We start from the raw sequence: 27036 nt of genomic DNA on the forward strand, positions 1-27036 counted from the left end.
TGTCTGATAGAGTGACCTGGGAAGAGTCCCTACCGGGTGGAGGGTTGGCGCAGCTCCTCGTAGATACTTGAGGTGGAGAGAGAGGCAGAAGATCGGAGAGATTGGACACAATTCTTGGAACTTGCCCCAAGGCAGAGAGCCAGGGAGCTTTTTCGTAAAGTACTGGAACATGAAGTGCTAGTCGTGCTTCAGCCAACTGTAGTCGGTGATGTGGGGAGGGGCTCTGAGAGGTTAACCAAGGCATTCATTCATGGATTGAACACCTAGTATTGACGATAGAGCAGGGAACAAATCACGGTTGTTCCACAGAGTTTACACTCTAGTAGGGAGAGAAAAACACTAAGAGCAAAAACAATAAACTGTACACCAGCTGGCAATAAGTGCTCTGGAGAAAAGGGAAGCGTTTGCTTTAGTCTGTATTCCATTACTGGGGGCTTATCTTACTCATATTTCTGAAGGCCATTCCCAGAGCCATACCCCCAATAACCCAACCAAGTCCCACGATGCCACACCCCTTAGAAATCCTACTGCCTGCCAACCCTACCTATCTCCGGCGGAGGATCAAGAACGAGCCACATTTAAATCACAGCGAGGCTGGAGGTAGGAATCTCTATCCGCTGCTTAGGTGGATGAAATACAAGCCATTGATGATGAAGCCATTCGGATAGAAACTTTCTGGAAACGAGGGAAGGAACCATGGGGATGTTTGGAAGAAAGAGAAGTCTAAAGCAGAGAGACCAGCAAGTGAAGACTTTACCACAAGGAAATGCAGGGCATATTTAAGGCCCTCTAGGAGGCCAATGGTATTGATGTGGTATGAGACAGAAACTGAAGGAGAGGCCGGAGAAATCATGGGACCAGACCTGCGGGCCAGCACTCAGCTCCGGTAGCACGGGGCCCACTAGAGGGCTTTAAGCACAGAAGTGGTAGATTCTGCCCGGCTGCCATGTTGGAAAATACCTTGGGGCTCTAACATGTGCTTTGATGAAAACCTATTCTTGGAGGATATCTTGCACGACTCAGTTACCATGGAGTTTTCCGAGTCTACATCTCGTGATCCGATCCTTTAACAAGAACAGTTTGAACACGGGTATATCACTGTTATTTCCCAATCCCCAAGATGTGTTTTAAATGGGTTTGACTTGCTCAAAAGAGGAAATACAGTTCCTTTTCTGTCCTGGATTTAGCCCTTGCCCACCTCTGCTTCCCACTGTGCTTTGCGTGTCTTCTTCCGCTTTCCACTCAGTCGCACTGGGCCCCTTTCAGGTCTTCCTAGAACAGTGTTCCCCTGACTACGATCCTTCCTGGTGCGCTCTTTCTATGACCCCGAGTCTCAGCCGTGAGTCTCCTTTAATAACTCTAGGAGTCGTCTGACCTACTCTATCCATCAACTGTGCTCTGTAATGTGAAGCTGTGGCTGAATCCACTGTTTGGAGATACTCGTTCTGGAAGTCAGACTAAACGCTGAAATTTTATTTAGCAATCTTTTAAACTATGTCAATGGATTTTTTAATGAGTATATATAATATCACTAAGTTATGATTTATAATATTGGTGGTTTCCCTCTTTTTGGGGGCGGGAGACAGATGCTGGGGATTGAACCCTGGGCCTTGTTTATAAGCTAGGCAAGCATTCTACCTTTTTTTTTTTTTTTTAACTTACTTTAAATTTTATTTTATCATTAGTGTGTGTATGATTACAGGCACATGTATAGAGGTCAGAGAACAATTTTCAGGAGTCAGTTCTCTCCTTTCATCTCGGGTTTCAAGGACTAAGCTGGACGGTATGGCAAATGCTTTTACACTTGGAGCAATCTCGCTGGCCCTATTTATTTATTTTTGAGACATCACCTTACTACTTTGTAGCCCAGGCTGGTCTTGAACTCCAAATTCTCCCACCTCAGCCTCCCTATTGCTGAGGGGTTACAGGCATGCACCATCACACCTGGCTTTGGAGGTAATAATTCTTACTTATCCTTGCATACCATTGCATCATGACAGATGGCATGAGCATTCTTATTAAATATGAGCCTGAGAAGATATGGAACAATATTAAGTGCACATTTATAAATAAAAGAAATCAATTGGGGGAGTGGGTGGCAGGGAGATGGGTCAGTGGATAATGGTGTTTGTTGCCAAGTCTTCTGACTGAGTTCAATCCCTGGAACTCACATAATTGGAAGGAGAGACCCAACTTCTGCAAGCTTCCCCTATAATTCCCATGTATCATATACACACAGACACACACACACACGCGCGCGCATACACACACAGACATGAGCACACATACACACACAAATATACATGTACATCTGCATACACACATATGCACAGTTAACGAACATACAAATTTTAAAAAGAAAAAGAATCAAATTTGAAAAGATTACACACATATGATTTCAGCCATATAACATGCCAGAAAAGATAAACTATTAAAACTAATGGTTCCCAGGGGTTGAGGGAAGGGAGAAAAAAATGAATTGACACCACAAGGAGCCGTGTGTGTGTGTGTGTGTGTGTAGTATGTGTGTGTGTGTGTGTGTGTAGTATGTGTGTGTGGTATGTGTGGTATGTGGTGTGTGTGTATGTATGTATATGTGGTGTGTGGTGTGTGGTGTGTGGATATGTGGTATGTGGTATATGTGTGTGTGTGATATATGTATGTGTGGTATGTGTGATGTATATGTGTGTGGTATGTGGTGTGTGTGTGTATGTATGTATATGTGTTGTGTGTTGTGTGGATATGTGGTGTGTGGTATATGTGTGTGTGTGATATATGTATGTGTGGTATGTGTGATGTATATGTGTATGTATGTATGTATGTATGTATGTATGTGTGTATGTGTGTATGTATGTATGTATTGATGTGTATGTGTGTATGTATATGTGGTATGTATGTATGTATGTGTATGTATGTGTATACAGATGTATGGATGTGTGTGTGTGATCTAAGTGTGGGGTGCATGCATGTATCATTAGAAATAAAAATTCTAATGGTGGAAATTAGAGGACATCTTTATGAAGTCAAAGCTGTCTTCTACTATTTTGTGGGTTCCTTGGATCAAGGTCAGGCTGTGTGGCTTCTCAGCACGTAAGTTCACCTGCTGAGCCATCTTTCTGCCTGCCATTTTCCTTTATTAGAAAAGGATCTTGCCGGGCGGTGGTGTCACACGCCTTTAATCCCAGCACTTGGGAGGTAGAGGCAGGCAGATTTCTGATTTCGAGGCCAGCCTGGTCTACAGAGTGAGTTTCAGGACAGCCAGGGCTACACAGAGAAATCCTGTCTCAAAAAAATTTTTTTTCATACATTTCCACTATTACTGTCATCTTCTATGAGGCTTTCACCAGAGCCAGAAAGAAATGGAATGCTACAGAACCTGCGGTAGGTGTAGAACATTGCTGTCACTGCGGAAAGCACTGTCCTGGAGACCACCTTTCCTGTGTCCCTAGTGCTCTATTCCTATGCAGATGTCTAGAACAGGATGACAATGACTTTATTCTAAGTCCCCTTTCTGTCAGTGCCAAGCAGTGTGGTAAGAGTGTCCCTTATTTGAAGACATACCTTGTTCAATCTTGAGAGGATTAAACCATGATTCAGTACAAGGTGGTCATTCTGTAATCATCGCAAAAAATTGCAAATTTGTTGGCTATTTACCCAGGTTTCCTCACTCGACAGTTGACAGTTTCTTCATCAAAAATATAAGTTGGTGCCAACCCTATCAAACCATATAAAAACCACTCATACAAAACTAAATACATGTAATCCCTAGAACAAAGGAGGCAGTAGAAATGGGAGGTGTCCAAGGATGGGTCGGGCTCCAGGAGACCTTATCTCAAACCAACCAACCAACCAAACAAACCACCACCACCACCACCAACAAAACAGTTTTGTCAGTGTGGTCTGAGTGCCTATGGCTTTGCTCTGTGTAGTCTGTCTCCAAGAGTTTGCATGTTGGTATCATGGTCCCTAATGCGGCAATGCTGACTGGGTAGCATACTTTTGAGAGATGGAACCTAGTGGTAGAAGATTGGGGCATTTGGGGGGTGTCCTTCTCACAGCCATTCCTCTCATCACAATGTTATCTGCCACGAGGCTTTCATCAGAGCCAAACAGAAGTGAGACCGTGCTCTTGAACCTCCAGAACTGACAACCAGTTAACCGCTTTTCTCTATAAAGTTACCCAGCCTCGGGTATTTAACCATAGTAATGAAAGATTGATGAGCACGATGTCTTTTCAGAGTCTGGAGGTGCTGTGCATTTGAGTGTTACAGGATATTTAAGTCTTTGACTTAAAGAAAGAGGACATTGAGATTTGGAGGGAAAAAAAGTCTGGGCATAGTGTTCTTTTCTGAAGAGATTTGTCCTTCATCAACTAAATTACTACATCCTTAAATCACTTCCTTTAAACAACTTTTAGATATTTATTTACTTTTTTATTGCCCCCGACCTCCTTTGACTTTTCAGGGTTTCTCTTTATAGCCCTGGCTGTCCTTCAACTTTCTGTAAACCAGGCAGCCTTGAACTCTGCCTGTCTCTACCTCCTGGGTGCTTAAAGATGTGTTCTACCACAGCCAGACTAGTTTTTATTTTCAATTATGTGTGTGTGCTCTGTGTGTCTGTGTATATGTCTCAGTGTGTGTGTGTGTGTGTATATGTGTGTGTGTGAGAGAAAGAGAGAAAGAGAGAGAAAGAGAGAGAGAGAGAGAGACTGTAGATGCTTCAGAAGAGTGTTGTCAGATTTCCTTGACCTAGAGTTACAGGTAGTCTGAGTCACTCAGTATGGGCATTTGGAACAGAATCTGGGTCCTCTCCCTGCAAGAGAAGTCTCCAGCCTCCCCCCCCCCCCAATTCATTTCCTAAGAAATGGTCAGAAACTATACTCACAAACAGGTGTAGGTGATCATACACACACACACTGGTAGGAATAAGACAGATGTTTTGATAACACAGAGAACAGAAAATAAGAGCTTTAGTATGTGTTTTGAATTGCAGTTGATAACTACCTCCTGAGAGAAATGAACAGGGGAGATAAAAAAACAAAACAAGCAAGCAAGCAAACAAACAAACACCCTAGAGGACTGGAGAGATGACTCAGAGGTTAAGAGCACTGACTGCTCTTCCAGAGGTTCTGAGTTCAATTCCCAGCACCCACATGGTGGCTCACAACCATCTGTAATGGGATCTGATGACTTCTGGTGTCTCTGAAGACAGTTACAATGTACTCATATGCATAAAATAAATAAGTAAATAAATCTGAAAAAAGAGAAGAAAAAACTAGAAATGGAAAAGCAATTCCCAGAGATTCCATATAAGAAGTTTGCTGAATGTTAGAAAGGATGAAGGGTCCCGTCTGTCTGTCCGGAGAAGAGCAGCTCCCTTTCACTGTCACTAAGAACTAATCAATGGTGTGAGGGGTGCTGCTTTAAGTGGCTGTGCTGGGGCAAGCCTGTGGTCCCAGCAATGGGGAGGAGGAGATAAAGTATGGAGAGTTCAAGGTCACCCTGGGACACACAGTCAGACCTTATTTCTTATACAAATAAATGATCATCTAGAAAGGATATTGGCTCGAAGCAAATCTTTAGAGTAATACGTGTGGCTCCCTCCTGCCCAGGCTTGGCCTTAAAGAGAACTAACTTTTGCCGTTTTGCATATATAACGAGGCTCACGGGAGCTGCATCCTGTGTTTTCTGGTTACATGTATCAGGATGGAAACCTGGGCATAAATGATCGAAGAACTACATTCTTGGGGACCAGGGAGGTGGCTCAGTGGTTAAGATCGCTGACTGCTTTTCTGGAAGATCTAGATTTGAATCCTCGACGTGATAGCTCACAACCATCTATAACTCCAGTTCCAGGGAATCCGGTGCCCTCTTCTGACCTCTGCAGGCACCAGGCATATACACACATGCAAGCAAACATTCATACACGCAAAAGAAAAAGGAATACAATTTATCAGAACTACATTCTCATTCACTGCCAGTTTAGAACTGCCGATGGCTCTTCTTTGATTTGAGGTGGTTGAAATTCTGATTGAAACCAGAATATGAGGCTAGGAAGACGGCTCGGTGGTGGGTAGCGTCATTGACTGCTGAGTCAGACAAGCTGAGTTTGATCCTTGGGACCCACATGTTGTTCCATAGAACTGACTTTCACAAATCGACCTCTGGCCTACACACACACACACACACACACACACACACACACACACACACATAAAATAGTGGTTGTTATTGGAGGTGTCTCCTGCATTTTTCTGATTCTACTTCCTTGCCCCTGCATGCTATAACAATATATGTCTTTATTAGGGTTTTTGTTTTATTTTTGGGACACTCTCATGTAGCACTAGATGGCCTCAAGCTTGCTATGTAGCAACGACTTTGGACTTATTTTCCTGCCTCTATATCCTGAGTGCTGGGATGACAGTAATGGACCACCTGGTTTAATGTTCCTAGGAGTCAAATCCAGGAGTTCTTGTATACCAGGTGAGCGTTACACACTAAGCTACATCCACAGCCATGTACCAGTTCCTAGAATTACTTAAATGTCACCCTGAGATGCAGCACCTTCCCCAACATAACACTCGAATCTATCGCTATTGCTCCAAACCCTTCTTCACCTCTTGTTCCCCCCTAACTCCCCCCTCTACAATCCTCTTTTTCCCACTTGAAGCCTCTGGGCCCCTTTTCTCTCCTCCACAGACTTCACTGGCCAGAACACCTATTACTTTCCTAATCTCACTTAAAAAAAAATCAATCTAAGGCTGGAAAGACGGTTTAGAAAAGCGCTTGTTGCTGTTCCAGACAACCGGAGTTCAACGCCTAACTCTCACATCACGTGGCTCAACCACCTGTAATTTCAGCGAGGTTCTAGCGCCCTCTTCTGGCTTCTGCTGGCACCTACACTTACATGCACATACATACCACACCCAAGTCTTTCTAAAAAGCAATTAAAATCAACATAATGTTAGCAATAAAGCTTACCTTTCATGAAATGGTTGAGTGTGAAATGTGAAAACTGCAGAAATTTGAAATGTCTGTGGGTTGACTTGGTGTGTCAACATCAGACAGGGAACTTTGGTAGGACATTGGTGGATAGCTGTTGGCAAGGAGACTCCATGTTTCTGTGCCATGAACAAAGGGGAAAAAAGTCACCACCATGCGAGATTGACTTCTCTCATTAAACTGATTTATACAACTGTAAACATATTTCAAAGGTGAACGCCTTGGGAAGCCAAATATTTATAGAAGAGGGAAACTCCGGTGGGAAGACACGATCGTGAAACATGGGGATCAACTTGGAAATAGCTCCAAGGAAAGTATCTGCAGAAAGCTGATGGAAGAGAAGATAACGGATCTCTGCAGCATTGGGCATTTCCCGGGGTGTTGTTGCTGTCCTTGATGTTTTGCAGAGAAGGCTGGCCCTTCCTTCATCAAGACAGAGACTTTATTCCTGCTGTGTAATATAAATCTAGTCACAGTCAAGCAGAGTGACATACACACACACACACACACACACACACACACACACAGAGCAACAGAGAGACAGAGACAGGGAGAGAGGGAGGGAGAGAGAGAAAGAGAGAGAGAGAGAGAGAGAGAGAGAGAGAGAGAGAGAGAGAGAGAGAGATCTGAGAGACTGATCAAGGAAGATCAGAAGTTTCGGGCAAGCCTGGGCAGCTTAACAAGACATTACCTCAAAATAAAATCAATAAAATTAAAGAGGTCAGGGATGTAGCTCAGTGGTAGATATATCACTTGGTCAGCATGCACAAGGCTATGGACTCAATTATTCCTCTTCCTACAACTACTATTACAAAAAAATAAAGATAGAGAATATTAAATTAAATTTAAAATTTAATAACCACATGTTAAAAAAGAAATCTATAATTAACTTTATTTCATATGCCCACAATGTTATTTTGATGTGTCATCAGTATGAAAATTATTAATGAAATCGCCTACCTTCTTGTTACCTTACTACGACATCTTTGAAATCTTGCAAGTGTGCATGCATCTCATCTGGGCGTGACCCAGTTCACATGTTCAGTTGGCATACCTGGTCCGAGGTCGTGGTCAGACAGCTGTGCCCTGCAGTGCGGACAGTAAATACTACACAAAGCTAAACATTCCATCCTGTGGTTTCTGGTGGGAATTACCAGATTAACTAATTTGTTTTCCTTCTTTGCTTCCTCTCTTCCTTCTTTTCCTTCTTTTTTTTTTCATTTTGTTTGCTTATTTGTTTTTGTTTGCTTGAGACAGGGTCTCATTCTGTAAACCAGGTTGACCTGGGATTTGCTATGTTGTCCTGGCTGTCCTGGAACTAAGACAATTCTTCTGCCTCAGCATCCTAAGTACTAGGATTACAGGATGAGACACCATGTTTCGCTATCAGAATCTTTTCTTTCTTTTAAAATGCATGTGTGGGTGTGCATGTGTGTGTGTGGTGTATATGCACACATGCATGTATGTTCAAGTGTATGTATGTATCAGTACACATGGAGGTCAGAGGATAGATAACTTTGAGTGTCATCCTTTGGGATGCCATCCACCCCCTTGGAGAGAAGGTCTCTATTGTGTGTACACACGAGTGCCTGAGATGGCTAGAGGCATTGCATATCCCTGGGCTGAAGTTACAGACAGTTAAATTGGGAATAAAACTTGGGTTGATCTGTTAGAGCAAGAAGTACTCTTACCACTGAGCCATCTTTACAATTCCTTAAGGCATTTTCTTACAGCAATGGAAAGCTGATTAACCCAGGGTCTGCTTTACCTACTTGAATAACTTGGCATTGCCTGGAATGTAATGGACATTCAACATATACTTGATTTGATGACGTTGAAATTGTAGTCATATGGTTAACCATGAATATAGCTCATTTCTAAAAATTAGTGTCTGACAGTAATTATTAAAGTAAAGCTCAGACATTATAATGAGAAAAAAAATTAAAACTTGTAAATTAAAAGAAAATTCTAAACTGGTCTTAAAATTGAAAGAAGCCAATTTTACACACATAAGCATATACGCACGCACCCCCACACATACAACTATTGCTGAAAAACAATAAAGAAAATTGTCACATGACTGTGTTTGTTACAAAGTCTAGATCACAGTTTGCCAAATATGTTGCATAGTAAAATTAAAATTCTTTGCAGAGTTGTCTGGTCTGTAATTTTAATCCACTTCTTTTTTTTTTTTTTTTTTTAAAGGGAGACATTTTTTAAAAGATTTATTTATTTTATGTATGTAAGTACACTGTTGCTGTCTTCAGACACATCAGAAGAGTGCATCAGATCTTCTTATAGGTGTTGTGAGCCACCATGTGGTTGCTGGGAATTGAACTCAGGACCTCTGGAAGAGCAGTCAGTGCTCTTAACCTCTGAGCCACCTCTCCAGCCCCTTAATCTACTTCTTAAATTCATTATTTTATTTTTATCTTATATGCACGAGTGCTTTGTGTGCATGAATATCTGTGTACCACAGGTGGTCACAAAGGCCAGAAATGGGCACTGTGTCTTCCAGAGCTGAAATTACAGACAGTTGTTAGCTACCATGTGGGTATTAGGGATCAAACCCAGGTAACTCTAAAAAAACCAGCCAATGCCCTCAACTACTGAGCCATCTCTTCAGACCCTAGTTCTTAAGTTTCTAAAGTTTGTGCATATATATATCAAGTGTGTATCTGTGTGCATGTGTGTGCTATGTCATGTGAATGGAGGTCAGAGGTAGCTTCTTCTTGAAGTCGTTCTTTGTGTGGGTTCTGGGGGTTGGATTTGGGTTACCAGGCTTGCAAAGCAGGGGCCTTTATCCACTGAGCCACCCTGCTAGCCCTGTTTCTTAAATTCTCTTAAGCATAGGATCAAATGAGCAGGCCCATTCACAGCAACTGATCTCACTTCAGACACAAGTTATTGCATCTTGGAATTTATGAAACATTTCTTGAGAACGGTATTGGTTGTGATCATTAACATTATTATTATAATAACTAGCATTTGTTGAATGGCTATCATGTTCTGATAACAACACTAATAGTTCACATATGTTATATCATTAAGGCTTGAAAATAATGCTAATAATCACTTGCTTAAAATATCCCAGCTAGGGCTGGAGAGATGGTTCAGTGGTTAAGAGCGCTGGCTACTCTTCCAGAGGTCCTGAGTTCAATTCCCAGCAACCATATGTTGGCTCATAACCATTTGTAATGGGATCTGAGGCCCTCTTCTGGTGTGTCTGAAGAAAGCAATGGTGTACTCATATACATTAAATAAATTAAGAAAAAAAAAAAGACTAGACAGTAGTAAGTAGAAGATTGAAACTAAAATTTACATCTCTGACTCCCAGGGTCTTGCCTTCATATAACATAATCTGTATGCAAGCAAAGAACAAGACACATAATTGATTCAAGATGTACTTACTATTTATTTGTCAATGCTGGGGACCAAACCCAGGGCATCATGCATATTAATTATGCATTCTACCATTGAATGTATCCCCACCCCAGATATTGTTTTTTAAAGGTTGTAGTGAGCCGCTGTTTCAGTGGCTACACTTTTGCATTTCCAAGATTGGCCCTGGCCGCATGTTTCTCCAGATGTAAACATTTAGCTGCGCAGTTGCTAGGCAGATAGGCGTGCCTTAGCCACTGCCAATCCCGAGGCATATTGGGTGGTGAGCGAACAGCCAATCAAAAGTGAATACGTCACTCTGGACTGTACTTAAGCGGGACCCCTTCCTCAGCTCGACCCTTCCACGTCTCTCCGCGTTTCTCCACGTGGGTGATAAAGATTAAAAAGCCTCGTTTACAGTAACTACCTGATCTCTGCGTCTCGTGATTTCTCCGCGGACGCAAAGCTCTAGGGGGGCGCGTTAGAAAAGGTTTATATTATTATTTATTTATGTGGATGTGTATGTATACGGGCATGTGAATGTGGCCACGGAGACCAGAGGAAGGCATCAGATCCCTTAGAGCTGAATTTACAGGTAGTTGTGAGCCACCTGATGGGGGTGCTGGGAACTGAACTCTAATCCTAAGCAAGAGCATATATGTTTGTAACCAATGAACCATTGCTCCAGTCCCCAAGATCCATAATATTTAAACCACTATAATTCCTTGAGTGCAGTGACTCATGCCTGGTAATCTCAGGTACTTAGAGGTGGGAAAAGAATTAATTGGAAACCAGCCTAGTGTAACCTAGTGAGGCCTTACCTAAAAATAAATAGGTATGTAGGTAGGTAGGTAGGTAGGTAGGTAGATAGATAGATAGATAGATAGATAGATAGATAGATAGAAAACCTACACACGTATGCATGCTGGTCTGTGTATTACACATTGTGTGCAGGGATCTATGGAACTCTGGCACAGCTGGAGTAGCAAGAGTTGCAGCTCTCCGAGGGGAAGCCAGAACAAAGCAGGCTGCTAGACCTCTTCCGTGGCCCACCACTGCCCTGGAGTTGGTGGTAGGTGGCAGGACACAGTGGGTGACTAGGGGCCAATGTTGGGACCGGAGGCTTAAGCACCCAGCTGGTTGGGTCTGGTCAAGGTCCAGATGAAAGCTTCAGGAGAGAATACTCTCTCCTGGAGTGTTACAGCTCGATACGACAGGCACTCTCAGCTGACCTTTGCTCAAATAACTTGAACCATTTCTTCCTTGAGGACAGGACCTTATAAACATCTTGGGGGTGGGTTGGGACCCAAAGGCAGATGCTTTCTACTACTTGATCTGAGATGTTAAGGATGCCTCATCTGCACGTAGAAGGGCTCCAGGTGCTGTCCCTACTTGACTGCTTGTCACAGCCCTCTCAATGGATGTCACGTGTTCCAGGACCTGAACCTGGTTGGGAGTAGATTTAAATGCCTTCTCAATTCTGAGAGTTGCCAGGGTTCCTGAATCTGCTCCATCTCACCAGGTTTTCTGTCTGGTGGCACAGTCCACTACCCCACCTACACAGAGCGAAAACTAGTGCTTATTGGTTTATAGTTCATTCTTTCCATCAATAGCTAAGTGTCATGTTTGGTGACCAGGAAGGATTCTGGAGGGCCAAGGGACATAATCACTGACTCCGGATGGTTGGTGATTAGCAGTTGCCATGGCAGCCACAGCACAGGGACCACACAGAAAGTCCTGATTGGAGCTAAGAAGTGTGAAAGGTGGCTTAAAGACAAGAGAGTTGTCCTGGGCTGCTCACAGGGTGAAAACTCTCTCCCCAGATCCCTGCAAAGGCCTCTTCCTCCTACTTCTCTCTGTACCTTTGAATCTCCAGCTCTTGCAGGGCAGGGAGCCAAGAGCCTCAGGAGCCGGGAGTGTCCTTGCCCTGGGTGTTTCAGTTTTGGAAAGTGGTAGAGTACCTTGTCAATCTCCCTAAGCCCCAGCCGAACTTGGAACAATGGTCTCCTCAGTCCTGGCATTTGTGTTGGCTCTCCTCAAGGCCACCTCCTTCCATTTAAGTCCCTTTTTATTGAAGGCAGCTGAATGCTGTCTTATCCGCATTAAGGGTTTTGGGCTACTCGTGGCTACAATTAGGTTTTTATGCCACCTGAGCACAGAAGGCTTACTTCACTTCCCACGTTCACCCTTACAGATTTTCTACTTTGAAGTTCACAGTTAACTTAAAAAAAAAATTTTTTTTAAAGATTTCTTTAAAATTATTTTATGAGAATGGGTGTTTCCCCTGCATTTGTCTGGAGCCCAAGAAGGCCAGAAGAGGGTGTCAGGTCTCCTGGAATTGGAACTGCAGATAGCTATGAGCAGCCTGCTTGTGAGCCACCTTGTGGGTTCTGAGAATTGAACCGAGCCCTCTGGAAGAGCACTGAGTTATCTTTCCAGTCCCACACCTAACTTTCCATCAGCAAACTATTATAAGAAAAGAAAACCAGAGCAGTATATAGCAGTCAGACGCTGGGTGCGTCTTGGAAAGTCCAAGGCAAGCAGCACTGTTAACTAACACCAGCCATGGCCATGGGAGGACATTCCATAGGGACAGCTCCTAAAACTCCCCTTGCAGGCCAGTGTGAACAGTGACACAGGAAAAAACAAATGAACAAACTGCCCACTTCTTACTCTTAATATACATCCTGATATAAACAATCCAAGATTAGAAAGAACAGGGCTAGAGGCATAGCTCAATGATAGAGCATTCCTCTATTATGTCCAGAGCTCTGGGGTCAATTTCCAGCACCGAAAACAACTGGAATGAACAAATAAATAAGCCAGATGTGGTGGCTCATGTCTTTAATCCCAGCACTCGGGAGGCAGAGGCAGGTGGATCTCTGAGTTCAAGGCCTACTTGGCCTACAGAGCTAATTCTAGGTCAGCCAAGGCTACATAGAAAAACCATGTCTCAAAAAAAAAAAAAATCCCAAATAAATAAATAAATAAATAAATAAACTTAATTGATAGCTTTTGTTTTCTGTTTGAGCAGGGGAAGTCTGCTACTCCCACAGGAAACAGAATGACATCATCACCAGGATGAAGGAAGTTGCCCTCCCCATTGTAAAAACAGCATGCCGTTCACCTTCCTAGGTTTTGTAAGAAAGGGCAGAAGTTCACTGGCAAGATTTATCAGCACAGTGCTGAGGAGCCCAGATATGTCAAACTCACAACATCCAGCTAATCCCATGGTAGGGAGTCAAAGTGAATTCGTTTTGTTGAGTTTGGCATTTTGGGTGATAAACATTGCATGCAAGAATGCCATGGATTCAGTTATCTCACTGAAATGACATTTCTAATTCAGAAAGAAAATGCCTGCTACAGACACACAGTGGGAAGCTAAACACTGACAGTATAGCCACGTCACTAAATCTGATGGCAAGGTGACATGGGGGGGGGCAGTCTGCCAGCTACACAATTTGCTGACAGAATAATCGGAGAACATTAGGGGAGATGTAAGAGCCTATCTGCTATAAAAACTCTGGAATTAAATATTCCCCATGCCCTGGAGACTCAACGTCTAACAGTAGCTTTGCCATTCCTTGTGATTCTGCCATCATTAACATCAGGTCAGCTTCTAATCGAATCTCATAAACAAACTCCCGATAGTAGAGAAATGATTTTCTTCCAGTGGTTGGTTAAAGGTCTCTGAGAAAACTAGCTTATGCGAGGGCCGCTTCGAGGTTTCCCATTAGCTGTCTGCCGTTCTCATGCCCTTAGTACTTTTATGTTCTTATAATAATTTGCCAACCAATATGTATGGCAATTATCCTTGCTATTGATTCTGTGGAGTGATTATTTATTGGTGATCAGTTGCTAATACAGAACAGAGGATAACTATGAGATCATTCACATTAAAATGTTTTAAAAACCCATTCCCTACTTCCTGTCATTTGTCCCGTGTGACTAATACAGACCCTAACGTTCTTCTGATGACATCGGTCACTGCAACCTTCAAAGGATGGTAACTAAAATGAAAAATGATATTATGGTTTTTGATAATCAGACCAAGCTGGGACATGGTATGAGCTGGAGGGGCTTTGACCTGGATGCTGTCTTCTAAAAGAACTGTTGCCAGACAGGAAGGTCAAAGTGAAAAACAAAACAAAACCCCAGGAAACTAGGCAATGGTTTCATTGGAGAGAGAGAGACAGAGACGAGAGACAGAGATACGAAGAGAGAGACAGATGAAAAACAACACTAAAGGTATATGATACCAGGAAACAGTGGCTCCTTCCCCTCTCCTTACATCATACCATCCTCCAGCTCTTCCCATCTCTCTTTTTAGCTTTAGGTTCCATGGAACAGTACTGCAGCCATTCTCTCAAAGTCCAATGACCGCCAGACAAAAATCCAAATCCAAACACCAGCACCATCAGTAACAATAAATATAAAATAAAATAAAATAAAATAAAAGGGTCTGTGAAATGGAAGTTTCTGGTAGTGTCATGTGACACAGACTCACGTGGCGTTTTGCTGAGGCAATCCCGTGGGAGGACACGTGATGTTTGGACTCAATGGACAGTGATGGCATGCTTGCATGGCTAGCTTTGCAATGCTCCATTGGTCTCGAGTCTTAGCTGATCTTTGCTTCACTGAGAGAGGCATGACTGAGAACTTCTCCTGGTCCCCAGCTGATCTTGGTAGCCGCCTCTGACGAGTGCCAATTGGGCAGGGGCCACCATCTAAATCAACTTCAAAGAAGGAAACTTTATTGAGGTTCAGGGATTTATAGACTCAAGTTCGTGGTTTATTGTCTTGTGATATCCCAGTGTATCTTAGAGGCAAGTACATAGAGAAAGAGACTGGTTTGCCTCGACGTAGCTGGAAAGCAAAGGAAACAGGAATGGGTCGCCATCCCCAGTAATATGCTTTAGGAGATGCTCCCACCATGTGACTTGACTCCCTCCAACAACTAAGTCCTACTTTTTTTTTTTTTTTTTTTTTTTTGGTTTTTCGAGACAGGGTTTCTCTGTGTAGCCCTGGCTGTCCTGGAACTCACCCTGTAGACCAGGCTGGCCCGAACTCAGAAATCCGCCTGCCTCTGCCTCCCAAGTTTTGGGACTAAGTCCTACTTCTTAAAGGTTCTGCCACCTCTCAGTAACACCACGGGCTGAGGACCAGACTCTTAACCCTCAGGCTTTGAGGAGCATTTCAGATCCATACTATAAGCAGTGACCCCTGTGTCTCTAGCTCCAGGTTAACCTTCTTGTGCTTTAGACATGGATTATTCATCGCTTTGTCTCCATATTCAATTAGATATTTCCAGAAGCACCTCGAGCCTTACATATCTACTACTGAGATCTCCCCATCTCCTCTCCTGTGTTCCCAAGATGGTGAATGACCCTCGTAGCCCCCCTTGTAATAATCCTGGATTCCTCCCTAACATCTCCCTCCAGCTCTTCTTTCTAAGTTCTGTTGACTTAACTTTTGACACATCTGTTCCTTGATCTACCTACCTCAGTGCTGCCAACCTAATTAAAGCACACGGTGTCACCAAGGTCACCCTCCCTCTTCCAGCTAGCTCTCCTGGCCCTAGACTTACTTCATCCCAATCCATTCTCTGTTCTGCAGAAACTCAAATCAGATCGTGTCACTTGCCTCCTGAAATCCTCCTGACAGTTCCTACTGTCATATGTGTGATCTCCCCCAAATTCTAAACATGGCAGGAGGGGTTTCAGGGCCTCCTTTGTCTGCTTTGCCAGGAGGACCATAATTACCTACCTCACAGACACTAATCTCCATGAATACAGGGGCTAAGTCTGTCTGTTCCACCATTCTGTCCCCACTGATGTCAACCAACAAATTCCATGTCCATTAGCAATAACTCTGCCATTCCACCTGTCACTAGCCCTGCATGACTTCTAGTCTACTTTCTGTCTTTATGGATTTAACTCCCGTAGAGTAAAGGTAAGGCCTGGGGAGGAGATGGTACGTGTTAACCTACTATTAACTTTTTTTTTTTTTTTTTTTTTTTTTTTGGTTTTTCGAGACAGGGTTTCTCTGTGTAGCCCTGGCTGTCCTGGAACTCACTCTGTAGACCAGGCTGGCCTCGAACTCAGAAATCCGCCTGCCTCTGCCTCCCAAGTGCTGGGATTAAAGGTGTGCGCCACCACCGCCCGGCTTACTATTAACTTTTAAAATAACAATACTGAGTAACTTACAGGCAACTCTTAGACCCTCTTTTGCTATTTTACTTACCTAGGAAAGAATGCTCACTCATCCAAGGCCCTGGCTCTAAGTTGGACTGCAGGTTTTTTTTCTTTTGATTGTTTTGTTTTTAATAAATCAAATGTCTGCTGGGCAGTGGTGTCACACGCCTTTAATCCCAGCACTTGGGAGGCAGAGGCAGGCAGATTTCTGAGTTCGAGGCCAGCCTGGTCTACAGAGTGAGTTCCAGGACAACCAGGACTACACAGAGAAACCCTGTCTCGAAAAAACAAAAAAAACAAAAAAACAAAAAAACAAAAAGTCATTATCTGATAGGATCGCTACATCCACCATTGTCAAAACTTGATGCTTGTTTTGTGAATCATAGCTGGAAAGCAAGGCTGACAATTAATCTTTTCCTCAAACGCCATATTTAATGCTAATAGAAGACCTTTGTACAGGGCTAAGGCAGTTGTGTTTTTTTTTTTTTTTTTCACTTTACTTAACACCCAGGACAGACAACTCAGCAAGACAGAAAATGCTTTCTTTTTTTTCCCCTATTGCAATAAGCAAAGCCTCTATAATTTCACTTTGAAATGGTTGAGGGAACTAAGTGAATGAACAATTTCTCCCTCTGCTAACGGTGCTGGAAGGCAGCAGGTTGACCTCCAAGTATAGCTAAGCCTCCTGAGGAAGGAATTCATGGTGAAGCTAAACAGTAGCTAATCTCATGATACCCGCCCCCTCCACCCCCCCATACCGATACATTGTTTTAAACATCTACATTGTTTCTTTTGGATATCTTGATTACGCAACACCACCACCACATAGACATGTGCTTATGTGAGCCCATCAGGAAACACTTGAGTCTCCAAACCACAAATCCCCAATGCCCTGGTTTTCCTTCCCAGTGGTCAATATGATGGTCACAGAATAGACAGAACGGGGGAAGTCCAATAGTGAGAAAGGGCTGCTTACTGGCTTCGTAGATCAGTGAGATCCCATTCTATAATTTCCTTCCCATAATGCACCCTATGCATTGCTGAACTGTCTTATTTTTGTTTTTGTAATGATTTAAGTCATTAGGATTTAGATGTCCGTGCACAGTGAGCGTTTAGCAAACACCTATTGAATAGGTGATGTTTGCCCCCCCCCCCCCCCCCGTGGAACTTTATCACACTGACTTTTGCAAGGAAGAACTCACAAAAAGAGGACTTTAGGCTACGTGAATATCAAAGGGATGGGATTCTGCAGGTCTGGACATAGTATTTGTTTCTAAAATGTTTGGCTAGTTGCTCCATAGCTGCCTCAAGCTGCAGTGGCCCTAACCTTGCTCCCTTAGTCAGATTTCAATTGAAATTTATCATTTAATTCTTGTCTTTTGGGTTGTGAGACTAATCTTTAACGGCTGAGCCATCTCTCTAGCCCATTTAATTCTTGTATTAGCCCCATGGAACACAGCATGATGCTGGCCTTAGTAGGTGATCTAGAAGAGTGCCTATCACACTGTCTCACAAATGATAAAGGTTTAACGGATCTTAATATGGTATGAAATTAATTTCCATTTGATAATATTAAAATTAGAAACACCAACCGATTGATTCTTTCTAATATTTACAACTTGCCCTTTATGTTTTTTCTAAGGATAACCTATGTGTAGTAAGCGATTTTTCTTGCTTTTTAAATTTTCATTTATTTGTTTTTGTGTATGCATGCTTGCACATGCACGTGTGGAGATCAAAGAACAGCTTGCTGGGCTTGTTCCTTCTTTCTACCTCATGGACCCCAGAGACTGAACTCAGGTTCACCAGGTCCGGTTGGTGTCAAACATTTGTATACACACTGAGCGGTCTCACTAGCCCTTGCCTTGATTTGAATTCTGACAATTTTCACACCTCTTATGATTGATTTTTATATTTTCCAAGAATCTTTTCTCCTCTGGGAGCACTGACCCAAAGACTCCAAATTATTATTAAAGAAAGCACAAATCCATTTGTATCTGTCCCCCAACTATTTGAGAGAAAACAGAAACACCCTCCCCCCCCCCCCCACACACACAAAATACTTACTTCTGAGAGGAAGATTTGAAGTTGTGGGAGTGGGGGAGGTATAATTTCTCTCTTCTGAGACCATACTGCAAGTCCTTCAGAGTGTATTGTGTGGAGCTGCCAGGGCAGGTAGAGATAACAGAGGGATTATGGGCTGGAGCCAGGTGTACCAGCTTTGGTGACAATGATGAAAAGGACCTAGGAGTTTCTATATAGGAAAAATTTTAAATTATGAAGATTTTAAGAGTCTGGCAAGATGGCTCGGTGGGCATGGGTGATTGTTCCTAGGCCTGATAACCTGAGTTCATTCCCTGGAACCTACACAGAAATGAAGGGCAAGAACTGACTCTTGCAGGTTGTCCTTGGGCATCTGTGGATAGATAGTGTAATATAAACTTAAAAAAAAAGTTTACGTAAGAGATAGATGCATTTGTACATGAAACCCTTAAAATATTTTGTTATTTATTTATAATACTTGTGTGTGTCCATGCCACAGTATGTGTGTGGAAGTTAGATGACAACTTGTCTCAGTCGGTTCTCTCCTCCTTTATGTGGGTATCAGAGATCAAACTCAGGTTGTCAACCTTGGTGGCAGGTACCTTTACGAGCTGAACCATCTTGCCAGTATTTTTTAAATGCTTGGGAGAGCACAGAGTAAAATTTCTCTTCAGAATGGCTCTTATGCAGCAATGTCATTCTGAGGCTGTTCTTTCCAGAAGTCCCTGCTTCATAAAGCCTCTCTGTACGTGTTTGTAATAGCTGTTTAAGAGAGCAGTTAGAAGGCAGAGAAATGAGAAGCAGAAGCGGACAGCAGGCTGAAGAGGACATATCTTGTTTCGATACTATCGGGTGGCTTTTTCACGGTAAGGGAGGTACAAAGCTGAGTGAGCAATGTTCTCTGTCCTCTAAGATCGTTGTCTTAAAAAGAGGAGAACAAAATGTCATCAAACATTCAGTTACAATCCAGATGTAACCAAGGTTTATCTAGTACATTCCACTAAGAGCCAAAGAGTTGCTTCCAAGGGAAAACACACACAAAAACACACACACACACACACACACACACACACACACACACACACACACACACGCACACACACACGCACACCAGCAGGCCTTCATACACAGAGACTGGCCTTCTATATGTACAGCCAGGAGTTGGCTTGGTACTCACAGCCTTGACATAATCTCCCAGAGCACTGATACCAGTCAAGGTCACAGTAAGGTCACAAAGAAGTGAAAGAACAAACAAGCAAACAAACGGATCATTTCACAATGTCTGAGCTCAGACATGGTCACTGTGCAGCCCACTCGACACAGCTGCCTCCACTCTGAGCCTCTGGTCGTTCTCTCGCCTCAAATGTTCAGCCTGACCCTAGTCTACCCTTGATATCATCAGTAACGAGACATGGTCATGGCTTGCCTTTGCTTTCTGAGAATATTCAATCCAGAGCAAACCCATGTGTCTTCGGACCCTCCTACCAGCCCAAGGCCCAAATCCAGTAACAGGTTCTTCCTGGCTCCTGCTACTGAGAAGTCACATAGCTGCGGACAGTGTGCCGTCTCCACTGGGATTCGTACCTACCTGCTTTGTTCAACTACACATTTTGTCCTGGAGGGCTTTGAATAGAGTCCACGGTCCTTTTAAATGTTTAACTTTTATTATGAACATGATTAGGAATTTATACACTTGAAGGCCTTTAATTCAGGATTACAAATTAATTTAATTTATTAATTTATTAAATACATTTAATTCAGAATTAAAGAAAGATCTTTAATTCAGAATTACAAACCACATTAAAGCCGAGGCATTGAGACCTGCCATCTACTCTGTAGTACCCTCTGCTTTCAGTAATATCCTTCCTCATGAGAAGTCAAGATCTCAAAATGTTTTGGTTTTTTTTTTTTTTTTTTCTTCTGCACACAGGAATTTCCAGGTACCTGAAGGATAGAGCTGGGTGACTTGTCAGCACGTATCCTCTTGTATCTTAGTATTGGTAAAGGTCAGGACTGAGTGTGAGCATGCGCTTAGCGGGAGCAGAGCCCTGGGTCTGACCTCTTAGCACCGAAGGAAGAATGTGTAAATGCGTAAAGGACAAGAGTATACTGTGCATGTAGATCTCTTTTAGTGTTCTAAAACAGACTCTTCAGCTAAGGAATTACAGAGACTGGAATGAATTCCCTTTTGGTTTCTTGATCACCAAAACTAATAGTCAACAGATATAAAGTTCATACCCTAGAAAGAACTCATCTTAAGAATACCGGTGATTCCAACGATAGGGAAGCTGAGACGAGGATTTAGAGTCAAGACCAGATGAGACTAAAAAGCCAGAGCCTGTCCTCAGAATAAAATAAAACAGACGAACAAAAGCCCATAACTCAACAGCAGCTTCGACAACAGAAAAGTCCAGACAGGAAGTCAGATGCGAGATAGACTGGGGGAGGGCAACGCTTCATGTGGAAGCAATGGGGACGGACCTCAGCAGACTTAGCAAGCCTAAATAACTGTGCTGTTTACAGCCAGGACCACACAGAGAGACCTTGTCTCAAAAACAAAACCGTTACAAAACCAACCAATCAACCAACCAACCAAACAAACAAACAAAATCCCCCAAAACAAAAAAACAAAAACACCCCCCCCCAAAAAAAACAAAACAAAACAAAAAAAAAATCAAAAACCAAAAAACTCAAACCAAAACAAAAAATGCTGCGTGGAGTTCAAGGAAGCCTTTCCAGAGTCACAAGTGTTTAAAATAAGGTGGCAATGGTGGAACAAATAGTGTACCATCTTAGCGTGCTTAAATGCTGAGAAATTACATATCTTGAGATTTAACAGGACATCTGGTCAGTTTTCTGGAAAACCAAACAGTCCATTTAAAAAAAAAAAAAAAATCAAAGACAACAATTTGCCAGCAGATGGCTCCCTAAATCCAATTTATAATGAACATATGTTTGGCCCTCGTAACAAATCTTATTGAGGGTTTTTTATTGTCTAGTTCGCATTGATCAGTTTTTCATGGGGCGGAGGAATAGAAAATGTTTATTTAGTTCTATACAAATGTTAAATAGGCCTTCCCACCATTTCATACCATGCTTCATGGCCTCGGCTTTTGTTGTCACTAACATGCCTATTGGCACATATTTATGGACCTATTTATGTGCTATTTCTTTTTTATGTGCCTATGATGTATTTTGACCATATGCAGCCTCCGTAACCCTCTCTTGTCCCCCTCCACTCTCCCTGGAACCCTTCACTTCTTCATATTTCCCAATGGTTCGATACGTGTATATATAATGTGTAATGACCAAATCAGGGTAACTAGGATTTCTATTTTTTTTTTTTATCATTTATGTTTGTAGTCTGAGTCTCTCTTTTAGTTCTTTGTCAGTACCTGTATAAGTATACACATAAGTATATAGCTTGTATACAGTATAGTCACCCGCCTGTGCTGCAGTCTGAAACACACCCTGCTTGTAACATGACATGATTCGGTTCTGTCCATTTTTGTGCAAATGGAAGGGTTTCATGTGGTCTGATCACATTCCATGGTGGGTGTATGTGTGTTTGTGGGGGCCATTACATCTTCTTTCTGGTTTTGTTTTCCTTTCTCTGTGCCACAACTTCTTTATTCAGTCACATGACTCTTAAACTTAAAATTCAAACGAAGAATAAATGATAACTTAAATTTTCACGTTTCCTCTCTGTAGTTATAAGCATAATTAAATGCTCGGACAGTGTATCCTAAGCTCTGACATTTCTCAAGGGAGTCCTGTGTCTATTAGACTATACATGCTTAATATTAGGGCAAAGATATTCATTAAATATCATATCTTACCTTTTTCATAAAGTGAATAAAATGCAGATGCCAGAATATTTTGACTTTTTAAAACCAAAACATACCCAGGAGATATAGCTCAGTGGGTAGAATGTTTGTCTAGCATGCGTGAAGCTCTGGGTTCAGTACCCAGCCCCATATCAACTTGGTGTGGTGATACACCTGTAATCCCAGCATTTGAGAGGATTAAGGCAGGAGGATTAGAAGTTTAATGTCGTCCTTAGCAACACACAAAACTCAAGGTCAACCTAGGCTTACAGAGAAAGGAAAGGATAAGAGTACACCACGTACAGTTATCTCTCCTAACGAGATTATTGATCAGTAGAATTTTTAGACTTGCCACGATTAGCCATGTTAAAGGAACACATTTTTAACTTACTGGGTTTTGTACATACAGGGCATTCTCTATATTATTTTGTTGTGGTTATAACATAATGCCACAAAAATATTGTTATTTATCTTATACTTCTGTGTTCCATGTTATCTCTTCTTCTTAATCCATGCCTTTAAAAAATGAATCTGTTGGACACGTGAAAAGAAGGGAGGACAAAAAGTGCAGTAACGGAAGTTAACCACGTGCTGGGTGTGGTGGCATGCACCTTCCCCTCTGCAGAGGAGGCAGAGGCTGGATCTCTGTGAGTTCCAGCCCAGCTGGAACTATATGGTGAGACCCTGTCTCAAAACAAAACAATAAACAATATGCTTTGCAGTGATGTCGATGACTGAAGACTCACAAGGGAGAAAGACATAGGCTTCTGTGACCATGGCTACACACAGCTCGCTCACACCCTCAGAACAAAACAAAACAAAACAAAACAAAAACAAAAAAACCCACCAGCCTAGACGAGAAGCCATGGACGAGAATGCTTAAACATCATAAGGACGCTGTAGTGTAGCCCTCCTCTCCACAATTCATGGCTTCTGGCAGGGTGGGTGGTGGTGGTGGAGTGGGGAGAAATCAGTGTTGGTTAAGGGGCTGGCCACTGGGAATTTGACCATGCTCCAGTGAGAATATGGGCAACACAGATTTGAGTTGTTTCTTCCTCTACCTCCTCCTCATCTTCCTCCAACTTTTCCTCTTCCTCCTCCTGTTCTTTTTCTTCTCCTCTTCCTCTTACTTCTCCTCCTCTTCCTCCCTTCCTCCTCCCTCCCTCCCTTCTCCTGATCTTTTTCTTCTCCTCCTCTTCTTCTTTTGGGGGAGGAGGTCACAAAGGTGGAAGGGAAGACCTGGGAGGATTGGGAAATGAGTCGGATTGTTGTGTATTATGTGAAATTCCCAAATAATAAAAATCTTATACTGGAAAAGACAAATAATGCTATTTTCAAGAATCAATAGTAAGTTGAGGCCCAGTGTTTAAGATAACTCATTTAAACCCTTCACATCTCGTATTTCTTCTGCCTTCTATAGCATGCACCAGTGGAACTGGACATAACTTTCTTCTTTTTAAAAATTTTTAAAAATGTATTTTGTGTTCATATGTGTTTTGCCTGTATGTAATCTGTATGAGAGTCAGATCCCCTGAAACTGGAGTCATAGACAGTTGAGAGCTGCCATGTAGGTGCTGGGAATTGAACCCTCAAGTCTTCTGGAAGAGCAGCCAGTGCTCTTAACCACTGAGCCATCTCTCTAGCTCCCGGTCATAGTTTTCTATGTCCATATTAAATTTAAGCAAGTAATCAAATATTACATGGATAAATTATTCTAGTACTCGCAGTCAAATGTAAGGAATGTTAATATATAAATATTTCAAATATTCTACCTCTTGAGGGAAAGCATTCTTTAAGTTTCTTTAGCAGGCAGAAAGCCCTAGATGTCTTAATTTTGAATTCTGTATCATCTCCACACTAATGTTCTGATCATGTTACAGAGTTTAGACAAAGACTACCTATTTTTTTTATTACCCAACTTTCACAACAACTGAATGCATAGACTTATCCCTATGGTTACTTGTTCGTGCTATACACTGAAATTTAATATGTTTTTCTGTAGCCTTCACTTCCAGTACAGCAAGTCCACAATGAGGCCATAAACCGGAAGAGCTGAGGAAGCGGACTATAGTAACCATGACTTTACTAACACAGCTACTTGCCTGCGCTCTGCTTAGAAAGTATGGCTTTTCTTACCCAGTCTCATTTTCAATACAGCACACATTGAACTACCATATAAAAAGAAGTTCTTCAAATTATATTCTGAAAGGCAATACTTAAAAGTTTATAGCTATCTAGTATCTCACAGTCCCTACAGATTAGACTGTACACTGTGTGACAGATACACAGTAAATCATATTATGACCTCCAAGCGACCTTCCATATCTGTAATCTCTGTGACCGTGTAGCGTTTTGCTCAGCATCTTAGAAAAAGGAGGTATGTAATGAAATGAAGATAAAGGTCTAGCAGAACTATTTTAGAGTGTGTGTTTTGTATCTAGAAAGAAAGAAGGTCAAAATAGGTATGTGCACAGGTATAATGAAAAATGAAGGGTGCCAGAATCTGAGTTCCCCTACTGTCACATCATTCCTGGTCCTGTCTGTTTGTTTGCTGTCTGCTTCCAGTGCTGAACACAATGACAAGCAGAAAGTAAGATTTAATAAATACTTGTTCAAATCAGGGGGAAGAAGTATGCATATAACAGAAGAACACTTTTCTGTCATTGTGAATTCCCGCCTTCGCTCACAGGAATAGTTCCCTTGAGTTTTAGTTGGATGCATTTCCCAGCCTTTGTTATTAAAGCATAACTCTGTGACTAATTCTGGAGTGGAAACCAAGCAAAGTGATGTGTGCATCTTTCTAGTCCCACCCTTGGAAGGTATGGGCACGCTGTCTTCCTCCCCCTTTTCCCCTTTATCACTGCCTGCAAGTGGACTTGGGATGAGCCATTTTACACTAACTTGACAAAGACATAGTCCTTGGGTGAAACCCCTAGGAGGAGCCTGGGTCCCTGGTGACTTTGTGTAGGAGAGTCAGACCAACAAGTTGAGGAGAAGATTGGGGGGGGAGGGTATGGGGGAGGGAACAGAGATGCAGATGAGGATGATTAATCTGCCTATGTAATCTGGCTTGGCCTGGAACTTCCTGTACAGACCAGGCTGGGCTCATGAAGATCTGTCTGCCTCTGCCTCCTAAGTGCTGAGATTAAAGGCCAGTACCACCAAGCCAGTGCCAACAGGGTCTTGGGTGTCAACTTTCCATTGGGTTTAAGCCCACTGTTATTTTAAATCTCTGGCTTAGCAACTAAATTTACATTCTGGAGTGCAGGCCTCTGATCCCAGCTCTAGGGAGGGTGAGGTAGAAAAATCAGGATCTGAGTTTGGAGTTGGGGGAGGGTGCAGAGGGAAGTGAGAGGAGAGCAAAAGGAGGCCAGAGTGGAGGGAAGAAAGGGAGACCACAATGGGAAGCAATAACACACACACACACACACACACACACACACACACGCACGAGTGTGTAGACAACCTTAAAAATCCCAAGCAATTAAAGTAACAGGGGCCACCTACGGGAAGACCTTGCCTTTCTCAAAGGTTTACTGAGTTAGTAAGATACTGCACGGCAGAAAAAATGAAAAATGGTCCTCCATGCTGTGGTCTTTGGGCTAATTGCACAGGGATTACCAGAGTTACCACAAAAAGAAAAAGAAAAGAAACACTTGAGTCCCATGCCTAGACTCAGAATCACTGATGATTGGTCCAGCCATCTGCATTTTAATGGGGCTTCAGGTGCCTGAGAGTTAAACCTCCGGAACTACACTACCTACTTTCAAAATATCTCTAAGTGTTTAATGAAGGAGACCAAGCCAGAGTGCTCAGGAACCCTGGCCTGAGCTTTCAAGAGGGACTGAACGGCTGTCACCCGCCAGCGAAAATACAAGAAACTGGTGAAGAGTCACTTCTGCTAGATCCCCCAAGGAAAGCCTGAAGCATAGCCACACGCAGCCCCCCTCCGTTGCCATGGAGATCCAGGCACCCTGTGGGACACGCCCACGCCTCTGGGAGACTTGGCGGAAATTTCCGCATCCAGGGTCCTGTGTGTGGACCCAGCTCCTTGCTCCCTGCTGCCGTACCCACTAGGGCGAGCTCCAGGGCGGTCACCAGAAGCGTCCCCTCAGGGACCCAGAGCTCCGCCTTCTTTCCGGGACCCCGAGAGAGCCGAGCGCCAGGCCTGAGCAGTGTCCCCCGAGCACGCGGGCGCGCCCCAGGAGGCAGCGTCTCCCTCAGGGACCCTCGAACCTAGCTGGCGCGGGCGCCGAGCGCTTTACCCCCGCCCCGCCCGAACCCGGCGGGTGGTGTGGCTGCACTTGAACCAAACGGCCTCCGCGGGCCGCGGCCTCCCGGGGCTCCCGAGGGCTGGTACCGCCTCCATCGCCCCAAGAGCAGAGGCTGCCGCGTCTTCAGCCCCAGAGCCCCGGGAAACATCCTAACTCCAGAGAAGGGCGGATTCATGGAGAAGGTGATAGGACCTTTAACTCCTTTGGATGCTGAGGATGCGAGGCCAGGGGGACCTAGCGGATCTGTCCTTTATCACTCTGGGGTGGTGGTGGTGGTGGTGGTGGTGGTGGTGGTGGTGGTGGTGGTGGTGGTGGT

The 27036-nt window shown here is 43.2% G+C and overlaps 1 protein-coding gene across 9 annotated transcripts in view; it reads left to right on the top strand.

Annotated features, from left to right (window-relative positions):
- The window catches only part of Nsun7 (NOP2/Sun RNA methyltransferase family member 7), a 70000-nt gene that overhangs the window by 3266 nt on the left and 39698 nt on the right, over positions 1-27036 (top strand). For 2 of the 9 annotated variants that reach the window (XM_076938583.1, XM_076938588.1), the window contains exon 1: positions 26455-26902. The exons of 5 other annotated variants lie outside the window; for them this stretch is intronic. The gene's annotated coding sequence lies outside the window, so the exon portion shown is untranslated. Of the gene's footprint in view, positions 1-26418; positions 26903-27036 lie in introns of those variants that run through there. 2 more of the 9 variants (XM_034509158.2, XM_076938589.1) reach the window with 2 other exon arrangements.

The sequence above is a fragment of the Arvicanthis niloticus genome, chromosome 7, assembly GCF_011762505.2.
Source record: "Arvicanthis niloticus isolate mArvNil1 chromosome 7, mArvNil1.pat.X, whole genome shotgun sequence".
In the NCBI taxonomy this organism is placed as follows: domain Eukaryota; kingdom Metazoa; phylum Chordata; class Mammalia; order Rodentia; family Muridae; genus Arvicanthis; species Arvicanthis niloticus.